The 7,829-nt window shown below is 50.0% G+C and overlaps 1 protein-coding gene across 1 annotated transcript in view; it reads right to left on the bottom strand.

Moving 5' to 3' along the window:
• Positions 1 to 7,829, bottom strand: part of LOC119950988 (interferon-induced protein with tetratricopeptide repeats 5-like) — a 999,792-nt gene that overhangs the window by 712,173 nt on the left and 279,790 nt on the right. The gene's annotated exons all lie outside the window — the stretch shown is intronic.

Here is a 7,829-nt window from a genome sequence, read left to right on the forward strand (position 1 = left end):
ATATAATCAGAAGTTGTATGTCAATAAAATGAAAGCATGGCTAAGATTTGATTTGCGTGGTTGATCAGTGTGAATGCTGACAGTTTGGTTCGTACAGAACATGGTGGGGATAAAATCTGCTGGATCATTCCTGACAGTCAAAGAACAAAGAACAAATAAAATTACAGCACAGGAACAGGCCCTTCGGCCCTCCCAGCCTGCGCCGATCCAGATCCTTTATCTAAACCTATCTCCTATTTTCTAAGGTCTACTTCGCCCTGTTCCCACCCGTTCATATACCTGTCTAGATGCCTCTTAAATGATGCTATCGTGCCCTCTTCTACCACCTCCGCTGGTAAAGCGTTCCAGGCACCCACCACCCTCTGCGTAAAAAACTTTCCACGCACATGTTCCTTACCTTTCCCCCTCTCACCTTGAAATCGTGACCCCTTGTAACTGACACTCCCACTCTTGGAAAAAGCTTGTTGCTATCCACCCTGTCCATACATCTCATAATTTTGTATACCTCAATCAGGTCCCCCCTCAACCTCCGTCTTTCCAACGAAAACAATCCTAATCTACTCAACCTTTCTTCATAGCTAGCACCCTGCATACCAGGCAACATCCTGGTGAACTTCCTCTGCACCCTCTCCAAAGCATCCACATCCTTCTGTAATGTGGCGACCAGAACTGCATGCAGTATTCCAAATGTGGCCTAACCAAAGTCCTATACAACTGTAACATGATCTGCCTACTCTTGTACTCAATACGCCGTCCGATGAAGGCAAGCATGCTGTATGCCTTCTTGACCACTCTATCAACCTGCGTGCCACCTTCAGGGTACAATGGACCTGAACTCTCAGATCTCTCTGTACATCAATTTTCCCCAGGACCCTTCCTTTGACCATATAGTCCGCTCTTGAATTTGATCTTCCGAAATGCATCACCTCGCATTTGCCTGGATTGAACTCCATCTGCCATTTCTCTTCCCAACTCTCCAATCTATCTATATTTTGTTGTATTCTCTGACAGTCCTCCTCGCTATCTGCAACTCCACCAATCTTAGTATCATCTGCAAACTTGCTAATCAGACCACCTATACCTTCCTCCAGGTCATTTATGTAGATCACAAACAACAGTGGTCCGAGCACGGATACCTGTGGAACACCACTAGTCACCCTTCTCCATTTTGAGACACTCCCTTCCACCACTACTCTCTGTCTCCTGTTGCCCAGCCAGTTCTTTATCCATATAGCTAGTACACCCTGAACCCCATACGACTTCACTTTTTCCATCAACCTGCCATGGGAAACCTTATCAAACGCCTTACTAAAGTCCATAAAGTCCTGACATCTACAGCCCTTCCCTCATCAATTAACGTTGTCACTTTCTCAAAGAATTCTGTTAGGTTTGTAAGACATGAACCTCCCTGCACAAGACCATGCTGCCTTTCACTGATAAGTCTATTTTCTTCCAGATGTGAATAGATCCTATTCCTCAGTATCTTCTCCAACAGTTTGCCTACCACTGACGTCAAGCTCACAGGTCTATAATTCCCTGGATTTTCCTTGCTACCCTTCTTAAATAAAGGGACATTAACAATTCTCCAGACCTCACCCATGCTCAAGGATGCTGCAAAGATATCTGTTAAGGCCCCAGCTATTTCAACCCTCGCTTCCCTCAGTAACCTGGGATAGATCCTATCCGGTCCTGGGGACTTGTCCACCTTAATGTCTATTAGTGTACCCAAAATGTCCCCTTTCCATATGACAACTTGACCTAGAGTATTTAAACATCCATCCCTAGCCTCAACATCCATCTTGTCCATCTCCTTTGTGAATACCAATGCAAAGTACTCATTAAGAATCTCACCCATTTCCTCTGAGTCCACGCATAAATTCCCTCTTTTGTCTTTGAGTGGGCCAATCCTTTAGTTACCCTCTTGCTCCTTACATACGAATAAAGGGCTTTGGGATTTTCCTTAACCCTGTTAGCCAAAGATATTTCATGACCCCTTTTAGCCCTCTTTATTGCGCGTTTGAGATTCGTCCTACTTTCCCGATATTTCTACAAAGCTTCATCAGTTTTGAGTCGCCTCGATCTTAAATATGCTTCCTTTTTCATCTTAGCTAGTCTCACAATTTCACCCGTCATCCATGGTTCCCTAATCTTGCCATTTCTATCTCTCATTTTCACAGGAACATGTCTGTCCTGCACTCTAATCAACCTTTCCTTAAAAGACTCCCACATTTCAAATGTGGATTCACCCTTAAACATCTGCTCCCAATCCACATTCCCTAGCTCCTGCCGAATTTTGTTATACTCTGCCTTTCCCAATTTAGCACTCTTCCTTTCGGACCACTCTTGTCCTTGTCCATGAGTATTCTAAAACTTACGGAATTGTGATCGCTATTCCCAAAGTAATCACCGACTGAAATATCAACCACCTGGCCGGGATCATTCCCCAATACCAGGTCCAGTATGGCCCCTTCCCGAGTTGGACTATTTACATACTGCTCTAAAAAAATCTCCTGGATGCTCCTTGCAAACTCTGCTCCATCTACGCCTCCAACACTACACGAATCCCATTCAATGTTGGGGAAGTTAAAATCTCCCATCACAACCACCCTATTGCTCCTACATTTTTCTAAAATATGTCTGCATATTTGTGCCTCTACTTCATGCTCACTTTTGGGAGGCCTGTAGTAAAGTCCCAACAATGTTACTGCACCCTTCCTATTTCTTAGCTCGACCCATATTGCCTTAGTGCTCGAATCCTCCATCGTGCCCTCCTTAATCACAGCTGTGATATCATCTCTGACGAGTAATGCAACTCCTCCACCCCTTCTACCTCCCTCTCTATCCCTCCTGAAGCATCTATACCCTGGGATATTCAGTTGCCAGTCTTGCCCTTCCCTCAACCAAGTCTCAGTAATATCAATAACATCATATTCCCAGGTACTGACCCAAGCCCTAAGCTCATCTGCCTTACCTGCTACACTTCTCGCATTAAAATAAATGCACGTCAGACCACCTGTCCCTTTGCGTTCATCATCTCTTCCCTGTCTACTCTTCCCCTTAGTCACACAGAGTTTATTATCTCGTACCTTACTGGCTTCAGTTGCTGCCTCTTTACTGACCTCTAACTTCCTGATCTGGTTCCCATCCTCCTGCCACATTTGTTTAAAACCTCCCCAACAGTGTTAGCAAAAGCACCCCCAAGGACATTGGTTCCAGTCCTGCCCAGGTGTAGACCATCCGGTTTGTAATGGTCCCTCCGCCCCCAGAACCGGTTCCAATGTCCCAAAATCTGAACCCCTCCCTCCTGCACCATCTCTCAAGCCACGTATTCATTTTGACTATTCTTGAATTTCTACTCTGACTGTCCCGTGGCACTGGTAGCAATCCTGATATTACTACTTTTGAGGTCCTACTTTTTAAACTTATCTCCTATCTCCCTAAATTCTGATTGTAGGACCTCATCCTTTTTTTTACCTCCATCGTTGGTGCCTATATGCACCACGACAACTGGCTGTTCATCCTCCCCCTTTAGTATGACCTGCAGCCGATCGGAGACATCCCTGACCCGAGCACCCGGGAGGCAACATACCATTCGGGTGTCTCGTTTTCGACCACGGAAACGCCTGTCTACTCCCCTTTCAATTGAATCCCCTATGACTATAGCCCTGACAGTCTTTTTCCCGCCCTTCTGTGCAGTACTTCCAGTTCCTCCCCCGTGTCCTCGCCCATGACTGGCATGTCCAGTCCATTGAGGAACTGTTTCATCTCCACATTCCCATCGGATTTTGTATCATCCCATCCGTATTCATAGAAGGTCCCCCATGTCTGGTGGAGTTGGCGCACTGCTTTCCTGGTGGATAGCAGGTTAAAGTCCATTTTTAGCTTTTTCCTTTCCACCTGAAGCTCTCAGGTCAGGGCCTGGGATTACTTTTTGTTCTGTTGCCTGGCCTCCCTCTCTTCCATGTCTCTAAGTGCCTTGTAGGTTAGAAGCTCTCCCCTAATCATAGCCTTCGGTGTCTCCCAGAACGTGGAAGGTGAGACTTCACCATTCTGGTCATTAATATTATTATCACAGAATTTACAGTGCAGAAGGAAGCCATTCGGCCCATCGAGTCTGCACCGGCTCTTGGAAAGAGCACTCTACCCAAGCCCGCACCACCCTATCCCCATAACCCAGTAACCCCACTCAACCAACACTAAGGGCAATTTGGCTTGGCCAATCCACCTAACCTGCACATCTTTGGACTGTGGGAGGAAACCGGAGCACCCGGAAGAAACCCACGCACACACGGGGAGAACGTGCAGACTCCGTACAGACAGTGGCACAGCCAGAAATCGAACCTGGGACCCTGGAGCTGTGAAGCAATTGTGCTAACCATTATGCTACCGTGCTGCATTACTTATTAGTAATGTACTCACCTATGGCCTGTGATGTTTTCTGGCAGAAGACCTTATCGGCCAAGAGGTACATGTCCAACCCCAAGTGGGGCACTGTGCATGTCCCATCTCCAGCCTCACAACCACGTAATGTGGAGCATGGTCGGAGATCGCTATTGTGGAGTATTCCGCCCTTACTATTCCTGGACGCACCGATTTCCCCACAGCAAAAAAATCTATCCTTGATTACGCTTTGTGGACTGGCGGAAAGAATGACCAGGTGCTCCCTCCCTGCCGGGAGGTGTGCCTTGCCCCCTCCCCCCACCCCCCTGCTGTCTATCTTCCCGTGCTAGCTATCCCTGCTAGTGTGGTGGCTTCCCTCCTGGGGCTAGTCTAGCCCCTTCCTACTAGCTGCTGACTGCCCGTTTTCCAGATTAAACCTTCACCTGTCCTCACTCTTTTCTGTGACCAAGTTGTTTGATCAGAGCGAGGCAGCACAGTCCCACGCTAACACATTCTCATGCCCAGCGCAGGATCCTCTCATGATCCTGATATTGATGGAGCTTCGTGATGATCGCCCTCGGCAGCTTCTCGGCTTTGGGTTTCGGCCTGAGGGTGGTGGGGGGGACAGGGCTGGTTATCGGGGCGGTGATGGATCACTCACCAGGTACACCCTACCACATGGCACCCCCACATATCTGGCCCCGTCTCCTGCTGCCTCTGTAGGCGACCCTGTGGGTAAAATCTGGCCCGTGTCCACCTTCAACTCCCGCACCCCACATCCCCGGCCTCCCACCACTGCCACCAACCCAAATCCTACACCCCCTTTCTGGACCAAGCCCAGCCCATCCCTCACACCCTTCAGACAGAGGCAGTTTGGAGTGTTGGTGAATAGGTGTTTAATACTGCTATGTACAATAACTGGCCTAGCCCCTATCGTTAACCGATGTGCTTCACCCATGCCAACTTAACTGTTGTTTACCCTTCGAATATTCCGTGTCCTAATGCTCCGTCTAGGAGGAGGTCCCCAAGGCCGTACATCAGATATGGAGGCAGCCTGCTCTGTGTCCTGGGTCCCCCTTGGTGGCCTTCCTCTGGAGTAACCTGGCCTGCGTGGGCCCAGCCGTCTCTGGGCATGTGACATGGTGCCACGCATATTTGCCCGATGCCCATTGGATGCGCCAGGGACAGGTGGGGGCAGATTCAGACATGCTGAGGTGTTCCAGCACCTCCTCTGTGGGAGTTACTGGCACAGGCCCCATCACCTCCTCCTCCATCGGTGGCCCGGATGGCCCCTGGGCTACTCCTTGGGATGGGGTGCAACCAAAGTGAGCACCGAGGGCTCCGCTACACCTGGCGCTGCCAGTCCTGGAGCCGGCTCTTGTCTCAATCGGGGTCTTAATACTTGTGGCCATGGAGCACTTGGACTGTGCCACATTCCTCTGGGACTGTGCCACATCACTCAGGGACTGGCTTAGACCAGCCAACGCCAGGCCAATGCTCGGTGCCCGCAGCCATGGCCTGCTGTTACTGGGCCACGCTCTGGAGCACCACTGCAATGTTTATATAGCCCTGGTACATGGCTGCCTGTGATACGGCCGCCCTGTCTTGTGCATCGGCCAACGCCTGCACAGAGTGCCCCAGACCTTGGAGATCTTGACAAGTGACCGATATCTTTGCACACAAGGCCTCCACCGCAGATGTCACTCATGTGGTGTTGGCCTGAGTGTCACACATGATGGGCACGGCCTCCTGCTCCTGCAAGTGGTTGGGTTTCTCCAACTGTACCTGCAGGCACTGGATAGTTGCTGACAAACCCTCCTGCAGTCCCTGCCTCTGTGCCTACATCTCCAGCATTGGTGGGACCATCCTTTCCAGAAGTCCAAAATCCATCCGGACGGCAGCTAGTCCCAGAGGTCAGTTTGCCCTCTGACTGTCGGTCCCCATGAAGGTTCCTACCTCCACCGTGTATGTCGTGTGCACCAGAGAGTGTTCCAGGAGCCCCTTCACCATACTGCCCAACCGAGGTGAGTGTCCCTGGGATGGTGGAGAGTGTTGGTGAAATCAGTATCGAGAAGTTGGTGTTGACCCTGGTTGGTGCTTCGAGGAGTGCGGGGTTGCAGCTGGGGGTGCGGGGCACTAGGAGGTACCGACTCATCACCAAGTGAGTTGTGTGGTTGTGGCTGGGGGCAAAGGACCCCAGATGGACCCGCCTCATTACCAGTTCCACCTGGCACCGCTGCTAGCCTATTAGTATGCCCCAAATTGCTCCACAACCAGGACCCCATCGCGACTGCAGAACCCCCGTGATTCAGTCCTGGAATCAGCACTTAGCCTGTCAAAAGGAGAATCCCGCCCAATATCAGCACTCAATCTTTTCAGATGGGCAAATACCGTCAACCTTTTCACTGGGTCCTTCACCCCCCCACCTTACATTCCAGATGACCTACGAATTGGGGGCTCCCCCCACTTTGAACTGAAGTCAGCCATTTCCACCAAGAGGGGTCATCCAACTACTGCTTCGAGAGTACAGTCACCAGGTCCACCCAAGGTGGCCGCGAAAGTAACTCTGAGCCACGCTGGGTACAACACCCTAAATCAAACTCCACTCTTATAAAGTGCGGCCTTAGCCGTATTTATTGCTGCCCACTTCCTTGCCAGCAACATCTTGATACAATCTGATGGCAAGGCCTTCCCATTTGTAGTCTTGATGTTTCTTAGCCCATCTCAGGAACCGCTCCTTTTCCTTAAAGCTATGTAACTTTACAATAACAGCTCCTGATGATTTGTCAGGACGGGGCGTCTGTCAGAGTGTCCGGTGGGCTCAATCCAGCTTGGAAGGGGATGTGAATCCACCCTCCCTCACCATCTTCTCAAACATCTTACATAAGTATTCTGTGGGAGTTGGGCCTTCCAATCCCTCTGGCAACATCTATATTCTGCCTCTTAGAATGATTCTCCACATTGTCCATTTTGGCCTTCAGTGCTTTATTCACACCAGCCATATGCAACATGTCATCATCTGGAGAGGCAATCTGGTCACTAAGCCGCGAAAGAGAGAGCTGCCTCCACTCCCTTTATCGCAGTGCCATGCGCTTTAACCAACTCATTGGTTTTCTCCAATGCCGACCGAATGGGAGCCAGGGCCACTTCTATCGACTGTCTTTGCTTCCCGAATTCAGCCGCCAAGATGACGGTAAGCATCTCGGCCAAAGGTGGAGTGGATGGAGTTGCAGCAGCAGCCTCCACCATTTTCTCCAAGGAAGAGCGCCGAGACGCCTTCCGTTATCTCGATGACTTTCTTTCTTCAAATATCTTTGCCCTGGTCCTTCTGGGCATTTCCCTTATCTGGGCACCTTTTACCATCAATCAGGTGGGGATTTGAAGCAAAAGTACCCCCAGACACCAGGCAAAAAGGGTTAAAAATGCAGGAGACACCTCGTGTGCATCTA

This window comes from Scyliorhinus canicula, chromosome 16 (assembly GCF_902713615.1).
Source record: "Scyliorhinus canicula chromosome 16, sScyCan1.1, whole genome shotgun sequence".
Taxonomy (NCBI): domain Eukaryota; kingdom Metazoa; phylum Chordata; class Chondrichthyes; order Carcharhiniformes; family Scyliorhinidae; genus Scyliorhinus; species Scyliorhinus canicula.